The sequence below is a fragment of the Passer montanus genome, unplaced genomic scaffold, assembly GCF_014805655.1.
Source record: "Passer montanus isolate IOZ18808 unplaced genomic scaffold, ASM1480565v1 scaffold172, whole genome shotgun sequence".
Lineage (NCBI taxonomy): Eukaryota > Metazoa > Chordata > Aves > Passeriformes > Passeridae > Passer > Passer montanus.
This window is the reverse complement of record NW_024364493.1, coordinates 542,400-554,899: the sequence shown is the minus strand read 5'-3', so window position 1 is coordinate 554,899 and position 12,500 is coordinate 542,400. Positions and strand designations below refer to the sequence as shown.

The 12,500-nt window shown below is 44.3% G+C and overlaps 1 long non-coding RNA gene across 1 annotated transcript in view; it reads right to left on the bottom strand.

The window, feature by feature from the left end:
• LOC120500018 overlaps nucleotides 1–1,445 on the bottom strand; it is a 1,958-nt gene extending 513 nt beyond the window's left edge. The window contains exons 1-2 of the long non-coding RNA XR_005627021.1: nucleotides 1,212–1,445; nucleotides 666–722 (exon numbers count right to left, since the gene is read on the bottom strand). This is a non-coding gene — a long non-coding RNA (uncharacterized LOC120500018). The remainder of the gene's footprint in view (nucleotides 1–665; nucleotides 723–1,211) is intronic.
• Between the last annotated feature and the right edge of the window lie 11,055 nt (nucleotides 1,446–12,500).

Genomic DNA, 12,500 nt, shown 5'->3' with positions numbered 1-12,500 from the left:
GCTCTGGGGACTCTCCTTGGGGGCTGTACCACAATGGACCCCCACACCCCTCCTGCCTCCCTGGGTCTCCATCCATCCCAGCCCTTCTGCACAGGGAGGATTTGATCCACTGCAATGTGCCCCAGGTGCACAACAGCCACCTGTATTGAATCACTGCCTTTCAAACAATCCAGCTCAGCCCCAGATTACAAGGTCTGGGTGCATAAACCCCTAGCACAAAAACTTTCTCTTATTTTGCTAACTGTTTAAATGTAAAGCTGTACCAGAAAGAAATTGTCCCTGTGACTCGTATTTTTCATCATTTGGTCATTAAATAGTGATGGATATAAACCTATAAAGTATCTAAACTGAACCTTTTAACAATCCATGAGCAATACTATCATTTCTTTAATAGAACTCGCTGACCGTGCCTTTCTCAGGTGCCATTTGTCATTTTCAGCCTGCAATAATCAATAACTTGGCTTTGAAATAAATAATATAACAGTCACAATATATTATCTTTCAGGCTGGCCTTATACTAACCATAAAACAAGACTAGGAGAGATGAAAACTTTAGGAAAATGCCAAAAATGAAATACCTGAGAGTGGGAGCCAAATTAACCAGCAGCTTTACATAGTTTCCCTTCCAAATTCATTTGTGCTTACCTTCCTTTTAGGCAACTTACCTGTGGGAATCAGAAAAACAGAAACTTCTGCAGCCACTGAAGAGTTTGATCTATAGCCTTAAAAAAAACTTAGATTGATGTAAAAATAAAACACACAGACATTAAGCAGAAAAATCATAAACTTATGTTTCTATAGTTGTAAGAGAAAAATATGCCTTAAGTGAAAAACTGTATTGATAAGATGGTGAAGGGTTTATAATGTAAGAGTAGCTATATAGAGTAAGTTAAGAGTTTAAAATTATAATAGAAACATGTGTGCATGTGAGACAAAAACCCCTTAGACAAAAGTATCCACAGAACAACAAAATTAAGTGGTAAGTCAAAAAAAAAAACCAAAAAAACAACCAAAATAAACCTTGTAGCATCCATTCATTAGATTAGAAGTTGATATAACAAAAAACTTGTGACTACCCTTGAGCTATAACCAATTACTTGCTCCTTTAAAACCTCACAACCTCTGAAACTGATGCTTATCTGAGCAATGAATCATTCTTAACCCAACAGTAGTCCCATCTCTTATTAAAAAGCAGCTACAGTAATACATACCTACTTTTAAAATAAAAAAGAAGAACTGGGATCACCTGATTTCAGGATTGGGGCAAATGCCATCTTGCTGTGAGGCTGGTGCCACGTTTCCCTCCCAGCACTGGGGCAGTGAGGTGTGTGAGCACCAGATCCTGCTGCTGCCACTCAGAGCAGCAATTAAACACAGGCTGGGTTTTAAATATCTGATTGTTGCATTAAAATCACAGCACCAGCACTGCCCATGTCCCTCACCCAGGAAGGGAGCACCTGTCACTGTCACATTTTCTGAAAAATCCCTTTGCCAGGATTTCTTCTCCTGGGAAGCTGAGACGCCTCAGAGAAAAATGAAAACAATCATTATCTGACTTGCTCCTCCTGTGTTTTGCTGCCTTGGAATGTGTTTGGACACTGTTTACCAAGTGCTCATTGTTTGATTGGGCTCATGTGAATTGTTTTAACTCAATGACCAATCACTGTCCAGCTGTGTCAAGACTCAGAGAGAATCACAGTTTTCATGATCATTCTTTCCTTAACTCAATGACCAATCACTGTCCAGCTGTGTCAGGAGTCGAAGAGAGAATCACGAGTTTTCATGATCATTCTTTCTAGCCTTCTGTCTCTATCCTTTCTCTATTCCTTAGTATAATATTATAATATTATATAATAGTATAGCATAATATAATAGTATAATATAATAAACATATTATATTATATTATATTATATTATATTATATTATATTATATTATATTATATTATATTATATTTAGTATAATAGTTCTAAGAGTTCTTTACATTTCAAATTCCAGCAGATTCCCAAGAGATCATCCCCCTCATCCCTGGCTGATTCAGCTACCAATAACAGAGCTTCCCCTCCCCAGGTGTGAGCAGCCCTGGTCACTGCTGAGGCTTGGACTGATGGGAACAATTAAAGCCTCACAAGCTCCGTGCTGAGGCTCTGCCATCCCTGCCCCAGGAGGGATCGATGCAGCCCCAGCTCTCACTGCCCCACCAGACACTTCACCTCCACCACCTTTTGGGAGACTCAATCACCCCTCCTCACCTGCCCCACGCCAGCTCTGCAGGGCAGAAAAGGCTGGAAAAACTGGCTCAGGGCCTCACACCAAGTGTCAGCCTCAGCTCAACCCCTCAGCCACTCTCGTAAACACAAATAATTAATTTTGCTTTGTCGTTTTTAAGAGCAGGAAAGAGGGAGTTTGAAGGAAGTGATTTGATTTAATTTTCTCCTCTGCTTCTGAGCAGAATTGAAGGCTACAATTAGGGAGATGAACTGAGAGGGAAGAGACAAGAAGGGCTCTGTAAGATCTCTGGGGTTTGTAGCGCATTTATTATAAGTAACACCAGCACGTGAATCTAAAAATAGTGTCTCTGATGCTGTGTGTATATGACTGATATTAAAAATGACTGATTTAAAAGAAAGTGCTTCACCTCTGTTGCCAACCAGAAAGGTAGCTCTCTAGTATTCTCAGCCTTAAATGCTGCCAGTATTTCACGTTAGGATAGTCATAAAGTTAAAGGTTAATAGGCTGTACAAATGACAGAGTTTAAAGGGAAAAATGAAGATGGGAAGATTTCTAGCACTTAGGGAACATTTTAAAAATGAAACTCCTCTGCCTAATGTAATTTTTCCTATATTCTTTCTCATGCTGTTGATCATTACTGAAAATATTTCTATTTGCATAAGTGATTTCTCCTTCAGTGCCCACCTCCGTTTGCTTTCTGGATCATCATTACTCCCCACAGCACGTGAGCCATGACCCTGCTGCCTGCCCTGGGAGCCTGCTGCTGTGAGAAGGGTGAAATTAAAGCCCCAGCCTCGCAGGGAGGATGGGCAGGGAGCCCCAGAGCGTCAGGAAGGCTTTGATTTGATTGTATGTCATTGGAGTTGGCAGGTTGAGGAGCAAGGCTGGACATGGGATTTGGCTGTGGTGTCTCAGATGTGGGGGGTGGCAGAAGGGTGGTGCTGGGCCAGCCTCGGTGCCATGGGTGGGCTGCACTGTGTTCTCTAAGCCTGGGGCTGGAGAGTGGAGTTTACAGTGAGATTAACAGGATTTAGGTGAAGACTTTACAAGAGTCCACCAGCTGTCACATCTGCTTTTGCACTGAGAGGGGAAATTCTCCCTTCCTGTCTCTGTTGGCCTTCCAGAGCAACTGGAAACAGTTGTGCTGGAAAAGGGGTGAAATGTGGCTCTTTAAAATGTACTTTTCATCACCCTGATCTCTTCCCTCTGACCAGATCACAGGAGGGTTCAAGGTGGAGACCTCTGCTCCACGTGGTTCTTTCTCTTCTTGTCCCAGCACAGCATTACACACACCACGGGGCTAAGCTACAATCAGCTGTGGGCAACACATGGGAGCACCTCCCAGACAGAATTTATTCCTCCTGCTTTCTTTATTCTTACTGCTTTCCTTACCTCTGTAGGTATCTGACAGTCCTCTCCAGGTACTGCAGGAGTCTGGGTGTGCAGAGGCTGGGAGGCGAATGAAAAATCTGATCTCTGCCTGGCTTTGACACCCTGTGCCTCCACAGGTACCTCTGACTTTTCTTCCTCTGTTTTTCAGCAAGTTTCCACTTTTCTGGAGCATGTTCCTAAAAACCTTCTGGGTTCTGGGTCTGAGAGATGCTGAAGAAGACAGATACTCCTGATTTATTGTAGCCTGAGCAACAAATAGGTCTGGAATAAAAGTGATTGCTGGGCAAAGCCTCCTCACCTCTGCTGCTGAAATGGAGAAAGGACCATGCCTTGGTGTTCCCTCTGGTAAGGAACTTTATGGAATTGCCACAGATTCTACACAGAAAGTTCCTGAAGTTGTAGGAGATGATCCATGCAGAGCTGCTCTGAAAGCCAGGACATCAACCCTCACATTCCTTGTGCACAGACCAAGGGAAAACCCAGGGAGTGCCTGTCCCAAGGATAATGATGCTCTGGGCATCCTGCAGAAGGGACTCAAGGCTGCAGTGGGGCCATTTCGTGCTATGAAAAAAAACCCCATGCACAGAACATTTTCATGAATTTCTATGGAATTTCCAGCAATACTGAATGACATTTCCTTCTTTGTTCTCTTGGTTTCCAATGTTCCAGCCCTCAGTTAGCTGCTGCTATGCTACATATCTTCCAAAACTGTAATATTAATACAGCAGAACACGACAGCACTGAAACTCTTGTTTAAAGATGTGCAAGGGTTGTATTTCTTTTGCATGTGACACTGCATAGAACATGATTAAAACATTTTGAACACTTTAAACATTTCAAAATGTTCAGCAGACCAAACCCACCACACCCTACCAGGTAAACCCACAAAAACCTGCCTCCTTGTCCCTTCCTGCCAGGACTAAAATGCTGAACAAAGGAAATAAAAGGAAAGTGCAAAGGGTTTTTTCAGGAGTCTCTTTTACCATTGTTTGGATTAAAAACTTTTGCAAAACCTCCAGTAATTAGTTTGCATGGTGTTTTCCTTTTCTGAAACTTTCAGTCATGTTCTTGCCTTTGGGATTTTTTGCAGTTCCTCTTTCCATCCTCAGGACTTCTTCTGTGATAAACTTCTTGGATCCAAATAAGAACACTGAAAAAAAAAGTGGTTTTTTTTCCATGCTGAAAGCCTTTTTCTCTGAGGCAGCTTTGTCCCAGAGACCCCCACAGTGCTGGGCTGGCTGGTGGAGCCCTTCCTCCCTCTGCCTCAGCAGGTACTTGTGGAGGCATGGAATTGCTCCTGGTGGAGCCTGTGGAATTGCTTGTGTGAAGAAGTGCTCACCTAAAAGCAAAGGGTCCTTTCTATTTGCTCCTTTGTAATTTCTGGTTCTTCATTCATTTTTACAGACAGGTGGAATGGTTATAATGTTCCAAAATAAAAGACAGTTTTCTTTTGAAAAAGGGGCCATGCCTAAAAGTTGAGAGTGGAAAAGGCTGCCTGTAACCTTTTATTGGCTTCATTCTCTCTAATATATCTGCCTTGTACGCCAAGAAAAGTATAAACAAATGGCAGGGTATTGGTTTTTCACTAACAGGGTTTAAACCAAGGTTATAAAAAGCATATCCTCTCTGACGCTATTTATGAAACAATTAATATTGTCAATGCCTTTTCCATCTCCTCCGAGTTACACGTACTGCATAAACTTTGATATATCCCTGAGAAGTACAAAAAATACCAGCTGGGGGATAAACAGGGCAATGCATCAACACTGTTGGAAAGGAAAACAATTCTCATGTCCCGTAATGAAATTCTTTGATATTATTTTAATATAAAGATGTAATCCTCTTTAATTTGTCTGAGAAAGTTTGGAGAACCCAGACAAAGGATCCTGGATTTAGCTTGTAATCTCAGGGCAGAGATGACAAGCTAATTCAATAATATATATTAATTATATACAGTTAATTATTTGGTTGTTTGAAGCTTTTACAATAGCAGCAAACCTCTAATTGTTTTTAATTTTTTTTTTCCTTTAACATACAGCTATTAAATCCTCTCCTTCTCTGTCCCACAACCCCGGGAGCAGACAGGACTGTGGCCCTTCATCCCGCCCGGGCAGCGCTATCCCGGGATGTCCCGGGATGGGATCGGCGCTCCCGGCGCTGCCCGTGGTGCTGAAGGGCGAGCGGGGAGCATCCGCCGCTCCCTCCATCCGCCCACCGCTGGATTGGTGTTTATTGGCGTTAGCACCACCATTCCAGAAATTAATCTCCGCGGCTTCAGATGGAAATCTGTCCCCAGACAAAAAGCAGAGACCTTTTGGTGGCCAATATCGCACAAGTTTCCCAGCTGGAGATATTTAAACAAATCGCCTCCCCCACCCGTGTTTGCCACCTGAAATATCAGCGCTGCTTATCAATACCTCACGCTGCTGCCAGGCCTTCCGATCAATATATCATCATTTCAGAGCCTGATCGTGAAGGTGAAGGGCATTCCCAAGGACATCTGGAGATCCTGATCGGGGCTCTGCACTCTCTGATCGCGTTCAGTGCTTTACAAGTGGCCAGAGCAGAATCAAATCAGGATCTCTCACTGGGGAGACAGCGCCTCATCCTCTCCCTCGGAGCAGCCCTGGCTGCCAAAAACAAACAAACAAACAAACAAACAAACAAACAAACAAACAGCAGAGGTGTCATTCACACGCTGGCCCCCGAGTCTTTCTGCATTTCCTCTGTCCTTCACCCCACTGCAGCTCTCCAGCACAGCAGTCCATAACAAACCTCTCGTGGCAGTGGGATGTGCACTGTACAGGATTTTCCCGACTGGAATATTTAAGTTAACATGTGGTCTGGGTGGGTTGTGTTACGTGGTGAGGGGTTTTTTCGTTGCACACATAAGTTAGATGTCACACTCTGGGGATGAGCACACAGCAAGGATACACGTCAGGCTGCTGAGGAGAAACAGCTATTGTTTATTTCTATGTTAAAATTGTTATTTTGGCAACTCTACTGCTCTGTAGATGCCCAACATTGTTTAAATGTGTTGCATTTCATGCGTATGCCCAGCTGGAAGTCTTCCACTTTCTGTCATACATAATCTTTTATTATTATTTACCTTACCTACCACCTTGAGAAGGTGTTTAACTCCACACAGTCCCTTTTCATCATTTTGTTTCTATATATTTTTTTTAAATCTTATTTACAGATCCTTAATGACAAGCCAAAAATCTGCTAATGCCTTACCTACCACCTTGAGAAGGTGTTTAACTCCACACAGTCCCTTTTGATCATTTTGGTTCTATTTTTTTTTTTAATCTTATTTACAGATCCTTAATGACGAGCCAAAAATCTGCTAATCTAAAATGATGTGGAAAAAATCACCCTTGGTTGTATTTTGTCAATTCTTCATAGCTGCTTTTCATATCTTCATATGAGGAAGGAGTTTCCAGCCACCACTCTGAACTGGTTGGGTCCCTGTGTCTTAATTCCAAAGGGAATCTTCTCTTGCTCAAAAAAAGGTGTAACTACAATGGCTGTGATGGTGTTATAAGTTTTGCACAACCTGCATTCAACCCTTCTGCTGCTCTCCACCAGCATTGCTTCCACCAGGTTTATTACTGATGAATTTCTGATGTGTAGTGCTAATGTTTAACCAAAATGCATTAAAAATATTTTCTCTATAATGCTTGGTTTTCTAATAGATCTCCAAATTTTCAATTGTATAATTTTTAAAAAGCAGCAATGTAAAAAAAACCCAAAACAACAAAACAAACAAACAAAGAAAAACTTCAATGTAAAGCTGTGGCTCAAAGTAGGATGATGTGAAATTTGTGCAGTCATTTCTTGGCCTCTGATACTTTGTTTTTATAATGTGAAGTCGTGCACTTGTATTAATATATTTAGAAATAAGCACCTTTGTTGTCTAGGATAAAGTTTTCCCTGCAATTACAGGAAGGTTGTGAAAGAAGGCCAAAAACATTCCTTTCCCTGTAGAACAGGTAGAAGAGAGTCTGTGCACCATAGGAGCAACGGGAGAACTTCAACTCTGAGTATCTGAAGAAAAGAAACGTTGGAGATTCCCCAGCCAAACGAGGGAGGAGGAGCCTCCTGTGGTGTGAGCATCACTTTGGCTCCCTGGGATTCCTGGAACACCGAGATTCCCTGGGGAGCAGCCATCCCTGGGGACTGGCAGAGTCATTGATAAGTGCAAAGCACACGGAGGTTTTGACAAAGAAGCTCTTGTGGAAGCACAAAACGACCCCATCATTCATTTATTTTGTGAAACCACGAGGTATTTTGGGGATTGCTGACTCAGAACAAGCTGGTTCAGGCTGTCATGCCAGCTACAGCAAACATTAACAGGAAAATGAGGGTGATCTGAGGATCTTCCCATGAAATTCAAGGCACAGCTCATGTTCAGTAGGTACGTCCAGAATAACTCTCCTACAATTGCCAAGGATCTGTGGTAGGAGCACGAGAGGCTTTATAAGCAGCTGGTTTTTGAGTCAATGGGCTGTAACACTTTTGAAATCAATGATTATTTAAGAACTCCTAAAACTGCACATTATCCAGCTGCCCTGCACACAAACATTGGATCTGCTCTGCTTTCTGTGGCTCTCTGCAAATGGAGAGTTGGGATCTGAGATCTGAAAGCTGAGTGTGGCTCTGAACACCTCTTTTCTAGCCACAGTCACCACAGAGCTCTGCAGCAATTTTCTGGTTCAGGAGGAGCTGGAAATACTCAGCATTTTTTGGTGTGGTGACAAAATTCCTTTGTGGATTTAATAAATGACATATTTATGGCCACATCTGCTTATTTAGGATTTCACCAATCCTGATGTTTACATAGTCCTGGTTTTGATATTTGGGTATTTTTACTTTTTTACATGATTCAGAGTTTACAACCAGCTATAAAAGCACTGGGCTTCAGATATAAAGCTGCAAAGCCGCTATATATATATATATATATATATATATATATATATATATAAACCAGCCCATATATATATGGGCTTCAGATATAAAGCTGCAAAGCCACCATCTATTCATTTTTCCTTGGGTGTCTCCATCCTGACAGATTTTGAAAGATGAGCTGAAGTTTATGTTTGGATAAGATGTTAAAGAACAGCACATGCTCTGCCTTCAAATCCTCCAGTGATACTTCTCACAAAGGATTTCCTGCAGTGTATTTTGCTGACCTCCATTCAGTGAGTTCACCTGTGGAAGTAATAAATTGTGCCCACATGACTAATGCCAGGGTGATGAAACCTTCCAGAAATTATTCTGGTGGGCAAGACAAAGTGACAAAAGCAAAGGATATGTGGTAGGAGCTTGTGATGAGATCAGAGCATTTTCTCACATTCTATAGAGTACCTGTGTAGTGCTCTGTGAGACAAAGTCTGTGCTTAGATCCCCTCATCAGTTCTGTCCCTGTGGATTCACTCCAAATTACAGGGAATTTGCAGCAGCACTTGTTTCACAAAAACATCACAACCCAGAAATCTCTCCCCTTCTCTGATAAAAATGCCATCTCTGTGAGTCAGACACCGCACTGTGATGAGCCTCAGAAATAAAAGTCTGATAAATTGAACAACCTGCTTTCTTGAAGCACTAGGAGATTCTAATATTTGTCAGGGAGGACTCTCAGCTTGCCAGGAAGCCACTGGAAAACAGAGCCAACAAAGCCTTCCATTTAAAGGTACAAAAATGCCATTGTAAGGCATAATAAGGGAACAACTTTAACTGTTCCAAAATACCTCTCAACCCACGCACATCTCAAACACCCTGATCCACTCAGCCCGGGGAAACCTGAGACAGGCTTCCAAGCATAACTCCCTTGTAGTTTTTCCCAGTCTTGAATAAAACATCCTTATCAAATACATCCCACAAGAGACATTCCTTTTGAAGAGAAAGTAGCATCCCTTCTCTGGGTGAGCTCTGTTTGTTTCCAGCCATGCAATTCAGAAGGAGCACTTGAAAGACTGACAGAGAAGTGCTGAGGAAGTCAGATTTTAAAAAGGCCCTGATAATATGAAAGGATTTGCAATAGGATATGGAGACCCATTGAGCTCAGACTCTGCAGCAGTTCACCTCTGGCATTCACAAAATTGTGTTTATATGCCTGGACAGCATGACAGGAGCTCCAAAATCTGATGGTGGAAGGATTCATTTTGATTGCCTGGGAAAGGAGAGTTTGTGCATGGGGCAAGCTGTTAAATGTCTTCTCATCCCTTCCTTCTCCCTCTGGACACCCAAACTCTGATGCCAGGAGGTGCCTCAGCGTTCTCCTGTGGGAGTATGTTTAATGTCAGCCACGGAATCAAGCAGTGCCTGGCTGGAATTCTGCTTCCCCACAATATCTGGAAGCCCAGATGTGCAAATTTCTTCAGGAGAGCTCCCACTTGGACAAATAAAGGAGCAAGGAAGCTCAGCCCTGCCCTTTCCTCAGGATGGAAAGGAGAAAGCTGAACCCGAGGTGACCCAAAGTTTGTCACCTGTGCTCAGGGGTGGCAGATACAGGTGGGGCAGGAATCTGGGTGGAGCAGGGGCTGCACTGGGTGATTCCTGCTGTGCTCTGCACACCCAGCCTTTTGGAGCAGTGGGGCACCACAGAATCACAGCACACGGGCTCATGCTCCAGCCTGGCAGGAGTGCAGCTCTTTAGAAAAAATAATGGAAAAGAAGAGGCAGTGCTGAGACAGGATAAATAAGGAGATAAATCACTTTGCAATACAATACAGCCAAAACCCGAAAATAAACAATTACTTTAAATCATATCAAGCACCTATCACAAACATCACATTTATACAATTGATCCATGTGTAAATTAGCCAATTAATTCTGAATTGCAACACTAATGAAATAATAATTATCTGTTTACAATGGAATGGTACGAGTGAAAGTCTAGAAACAGAAATAAACATTGCAGCAAAATCCACTCAGCTCCATCACCAGTGGGCAAGGGGGGAATGGTCAATACCAGACTTTAACATCCAGATATTTCTGGGGAGGGGGAATAAATAAAATACATAAATAAGCAAGAAATCTATGGACCTGGAAAAAAAAAAAAAGAGACAGAGAAATGCTCTTGTAGAACACTGCAGGGTTTTGTTTGTTTGTTTGTTTGTAGTAAAGAATTGCAAAGTGGGAATTTCTTTTAAGTTAACCAGAGGCTGGTTTAATTTTTTTTTTTGTCCTTGCTTGGCTTTCTACCGTGAATTGTTTGCCCTGAGGGACTCCAAAGGGATTAGGAGCTCATGATTACCAAAGCAGTGAAAGATGGATGGAAAAGAGTGGGAGCTTCAGTACAGAATTGTTTTGGTGATTCATATCTAAATAAAATCTTCACTGAGATGGAGAAGTGCGCTGGGGTCTTCTACAAGAACTTTTCACCCTTGGCTTTTCATGTAAGAGCTGCAAACATTTAGCACAGAGCTTTAGCCCAGGTCTGAGGCAGGAACCTGAGTTCGGTGGCTATTGGCTGTTTTCTGAACAGAAATTATTTTCTGTCTGTCTGGGGTTTTTTCCTCTGTACATTTTACCCCAGAGTTGAGGGATATTCCCACAGAAACAGCATTTCTTTGAAAAATTCCCAATGACCTTTACTTTGCCAGGTGCATTAAGTTGTTAACGAGAGCAGGAACAAGAAACAGTTGCTAATAACAGAATATTCCTGCAAACTATTAATTGCTGAGACCCCATCCCCAAGATGTGTGGAAAGCACATGAAACACCACATCTGTTGGAGCCAAAAATGTTGTGTGACTGGTTCTATACAAATTCTCCCTCTATTTATAACCCCAAATGTTCAGGAGGAGGAAAGACTCCGGGGCAGTTTGATTCAGACAAAAAATGTCTTGCTTCAAAGTGCCAAGTGGGCATCTTTAAAACGAAATAGCAAGAAAAATCAGGTAGATTTGATCGAGACATTAAAATGTTTAGAAGTAGAGATTGTTGCCCCCTGTGCACATGTGAGCACGTCCCAGTCCAGAGCTCTGCGTGTGCCAGGGCAGATTTTTGCAGTGCATGCTCAAAGGTATTCCAAACGTTTAGAGGGATGCCAGAACTGAATAGCTCCTTCCTTCCTTCCTTCCCTTCCTTCCCTCCTTCCCTCCCCGGTACCGGCGGGCAGTACGCGGTATTACCGCCCTACCGGGGCTCACGTCGCGGTTCCCAGGCCCCAGGGAGCCGCCGTGTCCCGGTGTCCCGGTGTCCCGGGGTGTGCGGGGAGCGCCCCGGGCCCGCCCCGCGGCCCGCCAGGGGGCGCCCTGCGCCCGGACCCCGGGAGCGGAACCGGGAATGGGGCAGGGATGGGAACGGGAACAGCGAGGATGGATCCGTGAGCGGGATAGGGATGGAGCCGGGGACAGCGGGGATGAATCTGGGAACGGGGCAGGGATGGGAACGGGAACGGGGCAGGGATGGGAACGGGAACAGCGGGGATGGATCCGTGAGCGGCATAGGGATGGAGCCGGGGACAGCGGGGATGAATCTGGGAACGGGGCAGGGATGGATGCCGGCATCGCCCCGCGTCCGAACACGCAGAGCGGCAGGGAAGGATTTAGAAGAACGGTGCTCGGATTCCGAGAACGGCAGGGATCGATCCCGGGAGCGCCCCGTGACCGAACCCCGGGAGCGCCCGCAGCTCGAAGCCCAGGAGCAGGGCAGGAACGAATCCCGGGATTCGGGCAGGATAGGAATCCCGCCGCCTTGAGCCCTGATCCCACGAGCGGCGGGCGGGGGTCGTGCCCGTTGTCGCCCCTCCGCCGCGGGCTCGACGTGTCCGGGCGGCCCCGCTGCAGCGCGGCCGGGAGCGGAGGGGGCGCGGCGGGCACCGTCGGGGGACAGCGCTCCCGCAGCCATCCGCGAAGCCGCTCCTCTCATC